Source organism: Triturus cristatus, chromosome 1_2 (genome assembly GCF_964204655.1).
Source record: "Triturus cristatus chromosome 1_2, aTriCri1.1, whole genome shotgun sequence".
In the NCBI taxonomy this organism is placed as follows: domain Eukaryota; kingdom Metazoa; phylum Chordata; class Amphibia; order Caudata; family Salamandridae; genus Triturus; species Triturus cristatus.
In genome coordinates, this window is record NC_140580.1 from 964490488 (window position 1) to 964505379 (window position 14892).

The following is a 14892-nucleotide window of genomic DNA, read 5'->3' on the forward strand; positions in this document are numbered from 1 at the left end:
ACACTCCAGATGCAGGTCAGTCTGTTGCTGTCTTACCTCCTCCCCTGGGTCAAGGCATTCTCCAGATCCTATCACTTTCATATCCAGACAGTCAATCCACAACCAGGTAGAGACACACAGAAATGTTAGGGCACACAAACCCAGCCACTTTTAAGTGAGTGGTTTCAAAACACACAATGCAAAAACCACCTTCACAAAAAGATGTGTTATTGAATTGTAATTGTGAGTTCAGACATACTAAACTTCACCTCTCCATCTTAAGCCTTTGGGAAGATAGGCTGGAAACATATTACACAGCCTCCCCATTCTGTCCTATGGGCAAGATGGCCTTTCAACAGTGAAAAACGAAATGGAGAGTATTTCACTGTCAGGATATGGTACACATCTCAGTACCTGTCCTACTGTTCACATACACTGCACCCTGCCCAGGGGGTACCTTGGGCCTACTATAGAGGTGTCTGATGTGCAAAGAAAGGGAAGGGTAAGGCCTGGCAAGTGGGTGCACTCGTTAGGACAACATGGCAGTTTAACAAACTGAGCGCAGGCACAGCAGTGGCAGGCCTGAAATCTCTCTTTAAGGCTACGGATGTGGGTGGCACAATTAGAGCTGTAGGCCCACTAGTAGCATTTGCATTACAAGCCCTGGCACACATAGTGCACTTTACTAGGTACTCTACTAGTAAGGCAAACATACCAATCATGGACAACCAATTACAATTACACTTTACACAGTGAGTACTTGCACTGTGACACTGATCAGCAGTGGCAAAGTGCCCAAAGCATCTAAGTTGGCAACACCATGTCAGAAAAAAGGTCTAGGGGGAAAGCAAAAAGTTTAAGGAACTTTAGCCAAAAAGGGCCACGTCTAACACACCTATACATGAAACTACATATAAACTTTTTCAATCAATGCTTATCTCTCACCTTTCAGACACTGACCGATTTCTTAATTTTTCAATCTGGCATAACCATCTTATAAAAATCAATAATAAACGTATGTTTTTGGAAGACTTGGCGGGAAAAGGGTTTGCTTTGGGTTCATCAACTTTACTCAAGTGATACTTTTCGTACCTTTCTTGACGCATGATTACTTTATAAGTTACCAAAATCATACTGTAATCCATTTTGGAATTTGATCCAAATCATTTCCTCTTCCTTGTCTTTATTATCTTTGATACCTCCCCTCTTACTATCTCAAAGCAATATCCTTCTTTTATTAAGTGCCCAATCAAGTGCCTCATCTATTTACAAGTTCCTCAATAAACTTCCAGATCATAGAATTAGGACTAATATTGAATTAAAATGGGAACAGGATTTTCATACTCCGTGGTTCTATTGCACTTTGGGATAAGTTGTGGTTAAGAGACACCAGCAAGAGGGCCAGCTGGTTCACCCCAGAACTCCTAGCCTCCAAGTGAGCCTGCCAGAAACTAGAGAAGAAATGGAACAGCGAAAAGACTCCGGACAGCCACGCAGCCCACAAGGACGCCACCCGCAACCACCATCACCTCATCAGGACTGCCAAGAGGACCTCCTTCAAAGACCGCCTTCACAATAACGCGCACAATAGCAAGGAGCTCTTCAACATTGTGTAGGAACTCTCCAACCCCAGCTCCAACACCAACGACATCCCGCCGTCGCAAACCCTGTGCGACTCCCTCGCAACTTTCTTCCACCGCAATATACCAGACATCCATGACAGTTTCAACACCCAGACAGCCCCAACAGACAGCAACACAACAGACTCCCCGCACACTATCGACCACGACCCCCTGCTAGCCTGGATCAGCGTGAGCATCGATGACACCATCAAGACCATGAGCACAATCCAATCCGGCTCCCCGTCAGACCCATTCCCGCACCACATCTTCAACAAAGCCAGCAGCTCCATCGCACCCCACCTGCGCAACGTCATCAATCTCTCCCTCGAGACCGTGACATTTCCAGAGAGCTGGAAAGACGTCGAGATCAATGCCCTTCTCAAAAAACCCTATGCAGACCCTAGAGACCTCAAGAACTTCCGGCCCATCTCACTGCTCCCGTTCCCGGCCAAGGTCATTCTAGAAGATCGTCAACAGACAGCTAACCCGAAACCTCGAAGAAAACAGAATCCTGGACCCTTCCCAGTCAGGTTTCCGCAGCAACCACAGCACCGAGACCGCCCTCATCGCTGCCACCGACGACATCAGGACACTGCTGGACAACGGTGAGACTGCCGCCCTCATCCTCCTGGACCTCTCCGCCTCCTTTGACACCGTCTACCACCACACACTACGCACACGCCTCCACGCCGCAGGGATCTGAAACAAAGCCCGGGAATGGACCACCTCCTTCCTCTCCAGCAGAACCCAGTGCGACCGCCTCCCCCCATTCCGACCATGCACGCACCCTGGGAATCATCTTCGACTCAAAGCTCTCCATCACCAAGCAAGTCAACGCCGTCTCCTCCTCCTGCTTCAACACCCTCCGCATGCTCCGCAAGATCTACAGGTGGATCCTGACATATACAAGAAGAACAGTCACCCAGGCCCTCGTCAGCAGCAGACTCGACTACGGAAACGCCCTCTATGCGGGAGCCCCGACCAAGCTCATCAAACTACTGCAACGCATCCGAAACGCCTCGGCACGACTGATCCTCGACGTACCACGCCACGGCCACATCACCCCCACCTGAGAAACCTGCACTGGCTGCCCGTCAACAAGAGGATATCCTTCAAGCTCCTCATCCACGCACACAAGGCACTCCACAAGACCGGCCCAGCCTACCTCAACAAACGACTTTGCTTCTACATCCCCAACCACCAGCTCCGCTCCACCGACCTCACACTCGCCACCATCCTGCGCATCTGAAGAACAACCACTGGTGAGAGGTCCTTCTCCCACCTCACCGCCAAGACCTGGAACACCCTCCCACTGAGCCTACGACAGACCCAAGACCTACTGACCTTCAGGAGGCTACTCAAGACCTGGCTGTTCGATCAGTAGCGGCCCCCTCCCCCAAGTGCCTTGAGACCCTCACGGGTATGTAGTGCACTCTACAAATGTTTGATTGATTGATTGATTGATTGATTGATTGTTAAAAATTCATAAGACCTCAAAATCGGCTAGCACAACTCAAACTCTTTTCATTCTATACAATTGACTTATGATTTCTGCAAATACTTTACATAAATTTAAATCTACAGTCGTCCCGAATTGTTGGTCATGTAATGCTTTGAATGCTGATTTGTTTCATATGCTTTTTACTAACCCTGGGCGTAGTTCGCGAAGTAGCGCTATGCATAGCTACGCAAAGTGCACTTCGCACTATGCGAGCTACGCGTAGCACTTCGCGAACTGCGTAGTACCCTGTTCGCACTGTGCGAGATGTCGTTTTCAATGATTGCACAGTGCGGACAAGCAACCGGCGCTGTGCAATAATTGAAAACGGCATCTTGCACAGTGCGAGCTGTAGTTTTCTGTCGCTCGAGTAGATTTTTACTCGAGCGGCAGCTTTCTTAACGCGGACTGGTAGTTTCTCATCGCGAACGGTCACGAGCATACGCGACCACTCGCAATGAGAAACCTGACCTCCCCGTGTTGAGAATCTCGCCGGGAGGTTTATTTTCCATGCTCGCGATCGCCAACTTGATGTTGCTGATCGCGAACGAGGAAAAAGTCTCGCCGGGATGTCATTTTGCTTGCTCGCGGTCGCCAACTTGATGTTGAGGACCGCGAGCAAGCAAAAAATGACCGCTGCACTAAGCAACACTAGGCTACGCGTGTTTGCACTGTGCTACGTGCAATTCGCGTAGTGTGAAGTAGCGCAAACTTCACAAACTACGCGAGCGTGGCGTAGTGCTTTGACCAGGCTTAATTTTTACTTGCCCCTGTACTCATCAGTTCTGGTTGAAGGTATGGTCTCAATTTAATATCATTTTTCACACCCATTTTCCATTTTCTCATATGAATATTTTTCTAGGCACACTTTCTGATCATTGGCAATCCCTTACATGTAACACTGCTATTGTAGATTTGCTAATTGCAGTTGCATTCCAACAAATAACAAAAAATTGGAAACAATCCACACAACTTTCTTTTCAAGCTTGGTGGTACAGTGTTTGCTATAATCATCTACTCGATCGTGCATACGTTTCCCCTTTATTTCTTCTCCTTAAAAGAGAACAGATGTGGTCCCCTAGCACTATTTTCTTCAGTGCTTCTGCTCGAAAGTTTACCCATCATCGCCCTTTGATGAAAGAGGTCCCCAAACCACCATGAATTGTCTTATATTTTATATTTACTGTTTATATTTTCTTTCCTAATTCTATATTGCAGCCATCCATTACTTCTCACAATGTTGATATGTTTACTATGTATTATGCTCTCCTGTTCCTTCATTGTTGGAGTCATATTTTTATATCATTACTCCCTCCTGTTTTTCTCTTTCTTTAGATTTGTTGTAACCTTTCTTATATATGCAACTCTTCTGATTTACCTGTTCTTTATTGAATTACTAGTTAATCCATTGTTAATAGGTGCATTTATGCCTTAATTGACTGTATATGTTCTAGTGCAATTTTTATTCAATAAAGTTTTCCTTTTAAACTTAAAAACAAAAGGCAGGAATGGAGCTCTGCCTTGTTATGAAGACCTCAATCCCAGAATTCACTGTGGGTTTCAACACCTTACAAGCTTATTTCCATACAATTATTATTAATGAGACAGGAAGTTTGCAATTCTTTGCAACCTGTTCCTTTGCACTGCAAGTACTCACTATATGCTTCGCACTGCAAAATGGAGAAAATATCCAGATTGCAAGGCAAACGTGCTATGACCAGCCTGTTTTGAACATCAGACGCCAAATTATTTTGCTATGCACATTTTTATATAGCCAACATAAAAAGATAAGTTAATAATATAGTTCTTCATTGCACCTTTCAATGTGTTTTCATTAGGTATGCTCCTTGTGGTACTTGGAAGTGTTCTACCAGTGCTATTAAATGCCAGCACTCTGAATACTAATGCTATGCAGTCCTGAATCCACCTCTGGCTTCTTTAATACGCTTGTGGACCCTCCCTGCCTTTTTATCTCACACTTGCAAGTTCTTTCTTTTTCCCATGGTGATGGTTTTTCCATCATTGTCTTCATTCGTCTTTCCCGTTTGGATATTTTTCCCTCTCTTGGGGCCTCATGTAGGTGGCATACACTTTACCGATTCTAAAATACCGAATCATACCGATTCGGTATTTAAGAATCGGTAAAGTGTATGTAGGTAAAAATTCGGTAAATGTTACCGAATCGGAGTGAGTCGGTAATTACCGAATCGGTATTTACCGATTCGGTAATGAGGCATACCTTCCCATTGATGGGAAGGTATGCCTCATTAACGAATCGGTAAATACCGATTCGGTAATGGGGGAGCACATGCAAGGGTGGCAGGGTGTCACATTGACACCCTGTTGCACCCCTGATTCGGACATGTGTGCACATGTGGCACACATACATGCCCTAAGGGCATGTATGTCTGCCTCATTGCACACTTCTAAGCGCTATAACATGCGTTTACACATCCATACTTTATTTACCACCAACTATTAGTTGGTGGTAAATACCGACTCCAAACAACACCCACAAACTCCCCCTACATCTCATTTCTGTATTCGGAATTTACCGAATCGGTAAAATTACCGATTCGGTAATTTTACCGATTCAGTAAATTACCGAATACAGAAATGAGCCCCCTACATGTCACAAGCCTAAATACCGGTCGGTAACGGTAAAATTACCGAAAATCGGCCGTTACCGACCGGTATTCGGCTACGTACATGAGGCCCTTGCTCTCTGGAAATGTCTGATGAGTAAAAATAAGTGTCAGTCCCCAAAAATAAGTGCCAGTTGATCCCACTAGCAACCACCAACTCAAATTAAGCACTCGGTCCTTGTACAGCCATCGGATTAACCTGTATGCTGTTCCGCACCATCATCCTCTATTGTGGCACGCCTACCATTGGTTAGCATTTTGCCTCCTCATCATCATCCTATGTGCAGTCACCATCTGTCAAACCTGTACAATCTCATATCATATGAAATTGTGCAGCCTTATTATCTAGTATTCCCCATTCCCATCATCATCTAGTGTTATGCAGCCCTCTCATCCGCTAGCATTATGCAGCCTCCTCATGTGTCAGTATTGTTTAGCACCTCTTTAGACAATATTATGCCACCCACACCAGCCATTATTGTGCCGCACTAATAGCCAATATTCAATATTATTGACAAATTATCCAATTTGTTTATGCAGCCGACCATAATTTAGTATGATGTGTCTGACAGTGCAAGTCACCACACTGCCATTTTCTATTCTTTAAACCCTTATTCGCTAATATTACACAGCCTCCAGCCAGTAGTGTCGCCTAATGTTGTCTAGCCTCTGATAATCCTGAATAATACAGACCTCCATCCCACAATACCAGGACACTTTCTCATCATCCAATACTGTGCAGTCTCGAGCCTGCAATGCACTACCCTCTATCAGCCATTGCTATCTAGCCTCTGAAGAATCTATATTATAAATACCCGTATTAGGCAATACCAGGTAACAAGATTTCTCATCATCCATTGTTGTGCAGCCTCAAGCCTGTAATGCACCACCTCCCTTCAGCCAATGTTGTCAAGTCTCTCATTAATCTGTATTATACAGACCTCCATCAGGCAATACCAGGAAACTTTCTCATCATCCCAACTTGTGCCACTTCTGGTCTGTAATGCACTTGATGAACCTGTATCATAAAGATCCTCATCAGACAATGCCAGGCAACTTTCCCATCATCCAACACTGTGCAGTCCACTACCAGAGAGTAAGTTGTGCATTTCTGGCAATATGTATGTGCAGCATCCTATCAGCCAATATGCAATTCTCAACAGACAGTATTGCACATTCTTCAGGAGCCAGTTTTGTGCAGCCTTCTAACAGTCCTCGGTAGTCTATCTCAAAAGCAACTTGTTCCAAACTAGTGAGTATTGTGCAGCCTTCATCAGCCATATTGCTCTGCCTCACCTACCATTACTGTGTAATCCATCACCAGACTATATTTGGCCCCACCAACCTTTATCAACCAGTACGGTGTAGTCAGCCATCAGATGATATTAGAAATAGACACCTCTCTCCTGACCAACCAATATAGAGTAGTCAACCATCAGACAATATTAGAAAATTTCTCTCTTGATCAACGTGTACAGAGTGGTCAACCATCAGCTGATATTAGAAATCTCTCTCCCGACCAACCAACATAAAGTAGTCAACCATAAGCCAATATTAGAAACCTCTCTTCCGATCAAACAGTATCGGGTAGTCAACCATCAGACAATAGTAGACAATTCCTCTCTTCATCAATGAGTGCAGAGTAGTCAACCATTAGATGATATTAGAAATCTCACTCCCGACCAACCAATATAAAGTAGTCAACCATAAGACAATATTAGAAACCTCTCTTCCGACCAACCAGTATCGAGTAGTCAACCATCAGACAATATTAGAAACGTCCTCTCTTGATCAACGAGTACCGAGTAGCCAGCCATCAGGTGATATTAGAAACCTCTGCCCCCAATCAGCGAGTATAGACTAGTCAGCCACCAGACAAAATTCGGACCCTCCTCTCCTGATTAATAATGCAATCCTCAATGGCCAGGATTGCTCTCAATCCTCAACCCAGTACTTCTCCGCTCCACCAACCACTTATGCACAGCCAGCCATCTAACAAGGATGTTTTAAACTCCCTAAATTGTTTATTCGCTGCCTCAAATACCCAAAAAGCAGGTTAGGGATAAAACATTATGAATGGGTGTTGGTTGCAGTAGTCAAGTTTGTTTACCTGGAAACTTTATACTGCACCATCTCAAAAGTGTGCCACGTCATTAAAATTATGTATAAAAATAAAATCCTTTAGATCTTAAAAATTGCAGTAAGAACAAAGAGTCAACCACCCTGTTGCATCGATGTCAGTAGAATTATGGGGCAGATTTATGAGCCCCTTGCGCCACTTTTGCGTCACTTTTAACAAAAGTGACGCAAAAGTGGCGCAAGGGGCTCATAAATCTAAGTCTAAGTGTGGGTTTCTCGAGTTTGTAAAAACACAAAACAAACACTGCGATCAGAGGGGAAAATCCTAAAAATGCCCTAAGAAAAAAAGAATGGCATGCAAAATATGATCTGCAAACTTAAAATATAGCTAGAACAAGTTTCTTGATTGAAAACTATAAAAAAAAATAATGAACTAAATCAAACGTGGTTCTACATCGAAAAGGCAACAAAAGAATAATTTTGTTCATAGTACAAGGGCAAAACTAACACAAGTGTGTTACAGGAAGCCCCAATAGATGAATAAAAAGCCTGAGCAGTAAACGGAACAGTGGGGCAGATTTATGTTTGACTTGCGCCTCATTTACGCCGCCGTTGCGTCACTTTTGTGACGCAGCAGCGGCGCAAATCCTGCGCCATGGTGCGGGGTATTTACAACGTGACGCATCTGGGAGATGCGTCACGTTGTAAAGCCCTGCGCCACATGTAGGCGTTCCAGGGCAGGTGTGGGCGTTCCGGCGCAGGAACGCCTCCTAAAAGTGGCTGAGTGAAATCTACAAGATTTCACTCAGTCACTTTTGAGCCCATGCTGCGTCAAAACCCTGCGCGTAAGGATTGACGCAGCATTGTGAAAATAGGGCCCCCCCAGAGCATTGCTGGACCTGCGTCGCGCTGGCGACGCAACTCCAGCAATGCGTCACTTTTACGGCACAGATGCGTGACGCATCTGTGCCGTTTTTGTCCCATGGTGCGCCGCATTATAAATGCGGCGCATCCATGGTGGCGGAGCTGGGGCGCACAATAACTGGCGCATCCCTGCTGATATGCAGGGATGCGTCAGTTATTATAAATATGCCCCAAAGTGTGTACAAGGGGGACCAGATATGGTTTTACCATGGCCTCAATGGCATTTGCTCCAAATGTTGTAGGAAACAATGGTGAAAAACAGAAAATTGATCTGTCCTAGAATACCTAGGTTGGGTACATAGGGGCACATTTATGAGCCCCTGCGTCACTTTTGCGCCACCGGTGCGTCAGTGGCGTAAAACATGCGCCATGATGCGCCATATTTACAAAGTGACGCATCTACCTAGATGCGTCACTTTGTAAACCCCTGCGCTACATTATACCTGCGTCAGGTATAATGTATGCAGGGTGGGCGTTCCCACGTAAGTAAGCATCGTAGAAGTGACGCAGTGAAATCTACGAGATTTCACTGCGCCACTTCTAGGGTGCAAATGCGTCAATATCTTGCGCCTGCCTCACAGCAGGTGTAAGACTGATGCAGGCCCTTTCACATGGGGCTTGCCCCATGTGAAAGGACACATTGCTGGAGTTGCGTCACTTTTGTGACACACTCCAGCAATGCGTCACTTTTGCGCCTACAGATACGTCAGAAATACTGACGTATCTGTGACTCCTTGCGACATGATGCGTCATACTGTAAATATGACGCATCATTGGAGTCGCAGGGAGGGCGCAGTGAAAAGTGACGCATCACTGTTTTCACGCAGTGATGCGTCACTTTTCATAAATGAGGCCCATAATCTTTAAGGAAGTACGTATTCAATACCCCCGGATTTCTGTTTCCTAACTGAAGGAGCGTATTGAGGAACATTAAGGACAAGAGCCCACACTCCCAAAGCAACCTGCAAATGAGGATTTTTTATTCTACACGGATATAGAGTTAGGATGATCTCACAGCATGATCAAAATGAATACATGGATGAAAGAATTCCTATGAACAGCAATAAAGAGATAAACTTTGAATGGGGTGGAGGGGGAATTTATGGGGTGTGAAACGTTTTCCACCAGTGCAAACAATTTAGAAATGTATATTCTGCTTTCAAAAACTACGCAATTCAATTTCTTTCCTAGGGTACCAGGGGACTTCTATTCCATATAAGTCCATATGTTATAGCTTATGGGAATATGTAGCGGTTGGTGGATTTGGACCGTCACCCACAAACACAGATGTCCGGTTCGACAACCTTACAGTTTCCACACAAATGCTGGACTTGGCAGACCTGCAAAGGGTCCAATGACAGAGCCTCAGCTGGCTCCATCTTCAAAAACGCTTGGCACGACAGCCTGACCACCAATGGCTCACCGAGTCACAATGATGGTCAACGCACCCTAAGTAGGATGGGCCAATCATCACTCTTTTTCCTGCCCGGGTCTGACATGTGAATATTGGCAGTTCTGGGTTGGCCAACTTGCAATGTCTCTCGTGCTGGATAAAAAATTTTGTTTTGTTTTTTTGTTTTACATAAACAAACTCACTCTTTAGCGGTTAGTGTAAAAGAAAAATAAATGCTGAGTAGTCAAAAATGCACAATTTTAGTTTAGCATTCATCCCTGGCTGTAGAACATGTAAGGCATAGAGATCTTTTCCAGGCAGGGTAAGGGGTCTGGTTTATAAGTACGGTGGGTGGGTTTCCATCAGGGGAGTGGGTCTAGGGCCTCCGCTGACCTTTTGGGCTGGTAGGTCATCCACCACAGTTCTGAATGAGCTTCCAAGACGCACAATACCTTACAGTGCACCAAAACAGTGGATAAATGAGCATGATAGAAATATGTTGACACAGAAATATCTTAGCTGTAATAAACAACATATTTAAAGGAGGGGATTTCCTATGATAGATAACTCCATGCCTTCATTTATACATCTGAAAACACAGGAAATAAGCCTGCACCCAGGAATGATGGCATGCTGCACCCACAAGCTCTCCATCTGGCTCTGGGTGCCTGTGTGGCACTCGGTTGCTGTTCTTTGATATACCTGCTCAGTACTAGTCCTGTCATACTCGGCCTAAAACGGTCAAACTATCAAAATAAAAATATGTTACAGTTAACCAGACCTCCCAACGAAATGACTAAAAACCCTCGAGGGTCTACAGTCACAGCCTGTGAGTATTGTGAAGTCGAATCACTGACAAAATATCTAAAGACACAAAATCGACTTACAAATATATCGATACAAAATTATCGATCACATTATTATCGACATCACATACTTATTTAAAACATTACAAAAATATCGAACACACTATATCGAAATACATAAATATAGATACACAAAATATCGCAAACACAATTATCGGAATCCTGAAATATCGACGCTCATTAATAAACATATACTACATTACAAAATATCGTGAACTAAAATATCGACCACTAAAATATCTCCATTTTACTAATATCGACTATATAAAATTAAATTAAATACTAAAATCACACAACATAAACACCAAATAATGTCTTTTAACTCTACACTAAATTAATATTAAACAAGAATATATTTACTACATATAAAAAGAGATTACAAAACGTAAGTATTTATTAAAACATTATTAACAACCTTCCTACATTAAACAACAATATTATTGAATTATACTTTATCAATTCATGCATACAATACATAATATAATGTTTAGAAAAATACATATAGAATAATACACCACCAAACCACTAATTAGCGTTTTCCTTATTAGGAAACTAACTACCAGAATTAAAATAAAAAAAATTCGAACTAACCAATAAAAACACTCCAAATTCAAACTGACCAATAAAACACAAATTACAACATCCAAAGCACTATAAAAAGAAGTTCTACTTCATTCACATTCCAGAACCACAAAAAATAAATTAAATGAAGAAGAAAGTCTACTGGATTGCAACTGCAGATATAAGGAAATCAACATACAGCAAATATTTAAAACTATCACAAGTAAGTTAACTATATTATAGTCATTAAGACTCAAAGCTAATAAATTGTAATTACAATATACATACACTATAAATAAATAAATGTCTTCTTTCTATTTCATGTTTTCACTACAGGAAACTCCAAAAGAAACTAAGAAAATACAGAACAGCACCAAAAAAGATACAACTAACAAAGTAAGTATTTCACAACCAAAAATCAACTAATAGATTAGAAACCACCCAAATTAAATCCCAAATACAAATCCCCTAACCATTCCCTATAAAAATATAGAAACAAATCTTAAAACAAATGTACTTTTATTTTCCACAGAAAGAAAATACTTGAAGAAAACTCCACAAATAAAGAAGAAAAAGGATTCTACTCAAACACATCAAAACCAACTATGTAAGTATATTGCAACTAAATCTTGGTTTTTTTTCTACTAAAATTCAAACAAGAGCATATATAATAACTATAATATAGATAAAGCTACATCAAAATGACTGAAGGAGCAGAATTCATAACAAGCCAGAAGGGAAAAATGTTACTATGCTATATGGGATACACTTACACACAGGAAAAAGTGTATGGTTTAACAAGTTAACTGGAAATGCACTAAATACTACTCTAATAAGTGCTATGGGCTACAACACGACAAACAACAGTACTGTACACTAGAGAACATAACCATCCACCAAACATTACTGAAATAGAAGTCAGATCTGCATTGGAAACTATAAAGGAAGCTAGCACAAGTTCTCAAAAACCTACAAGTGTAATTTTAAAAGAGCAGCTTCCCAAAATTCCTAAAACTGCCACAACACAAATGCCATCTGTAACTTCACTCAAAAGAACTATAGCACGTACTAAAAAAACCACTACTACTTCAACCCCAATTCCTCACACATATACTGAAGTTATTCTAAGTCCAGAACAAAGTATAACTTTAAACAAAGAACCATTTGTCATATTTGATAATAAACACAATGACAAAAGAATAATAATATTTGGAACAGCCAATAATCTCTGTAAACTACAAGAATCACAAAACTGGATGATGGATGGGACTTTTACCATATGTCCCAAACCCTTTTTCCAACTATATACAATACACGTCCTATATCACAATTGCAATATACCATTAATTTACACATTATTACCAAACAAACATAACTCCACATACACTGAACTATTAAATACAATAAAACAAAAAACAAACAACTTTTCCCCACAAAAAATCATCCTAGATTTTGAACATGCAATGATTAATACTATATTAAAAACACACCCCCATACCTCCATCCAAGGCTGTTACTATCATTTTAATCAGTGCCTATGGAGACACATGCAAAAATCAGCCCTAAGCATTGAATATGCAACTAATTCAGCTTTCGCATATCAAATAAAAAAACTAATAGCACTAGCTTATGTACCTGACACAGACATAACAGAACATTACAACATTTTAATAGACAGCACCTTCTACAAACAAAATGAAGAAAAACTAAGTCCACTATTGGACTATTTTGAAGATACATGGGTCGGCAGACTACATAGATCTGGCCACAGAAGAAATCCTAAATTCTTAATTCCCTGGTGGAACGTATACAGAAGCACATTAAATGGAGAATCAAAAACTAATAACGCAGTTGAAGGATGGCATAACGCCTTCCTGCAATCAACAGGCAGAACCAAACCAACACTAGAAAGATTTATATCATGCCTACAAAAAGAACAGAGTTATCAAGAGTTCCGAATGGAACAATCCATAACTCAGCTAACTCCAAAAACCTCAAAACAAACTAAACAAATGTATAAATATCTAGAGCAACAAGTAAAATTGTACCCTACTACCAAAGGCCTAGAATACCTAAACATCATAGCTAAAACACTTCTTTAAAAGACCAATACAAATAAATGACTGATTACTCATTTTCAATCATATCAAACACATAAAATATATTTATCTTATCACAAAAATAATTACTGTGTGTAACATATTTATACATATTGTCAAAAATATATTAACACACATTAATAATATTTGTAATAAAATAAAAATAAACAATAATAATAAACAATACCCACCCACAATAAATAATTATAAATTAACTTACCAAGTGTATTCCAAACTCTGAAAAATCCATTTCCTGCTTACACAATACAAACGTAAAAAAAAAAGGTTCCCAAAAAAAATGGAAAAATACAACTGTCGATTTAATCCATAATCCATGCACCAAATATCCATAGGAAAACCATAAAAACCCCGAAAATAGATAAAAATAGTAAAAAACGCTCCATGAAAACCGAAACATTTAAAGAAGTGTAAAAAACATATTGTTCAATAAAACGAACACACACTTCTGTAAAAAAAAAAACGACTCCATCCGAAACGAAGAACCTAGAAAAGAAACTATAAAAACAAAGCCACATACATTCCCACCCACATAAAACAACACAGAATGAGTTAGAGTTTCAACTCAAGCTACAACTGCATCGAAAAAAAGAGGTGTCGATGATCTATTGGTTATTGGTGGAAGCTGAAGTTGGAGATTTTACACTTCCAATGGAGTTGTGGGGAAAATACTTGCCGGAATCATCGCTGGAGAAGTACTGGCAAGTATCTATGGCTATGCTATTTAAATCAGTTAAGCCCGCGCACCTGAGAAGAAACCATCTCTTTTCCATCCATAGAGCATATTGGTCACCTTTGAAGTTGTCGAAGTTTGGGAGAAGAGGAGAAGTTCCTTGTCCAAAATGTGGTAAAACGATGGCAGATGACGTCCACATGTTTTTAGATTGTGTAGAGTTGCAAACTTATTGGAATGAAGTGACTGAGATGTTATCCCTAATGCTTAAGTTGCAAGTTAAGGTAAGCGTTTTATTTGTTATATTTGGACAAGTGGAGTCTGAAGTAAAACCTACTAAAGAGCAGGCGAGACTTATTTTTTACATTGCATTGCTTGCACGAAGAGAAATCTGTAAACTATGGGTGTCCCCTCTCTCCCCAAACATAGATAACTTGCTACATTCTGTCAATTATATAGTCACTTTAGATGGAAAGAGCACTAGAGATGTAGATTTTTGGCTCCCTTTTACTGAATGGTGTAATAATTTAAATAA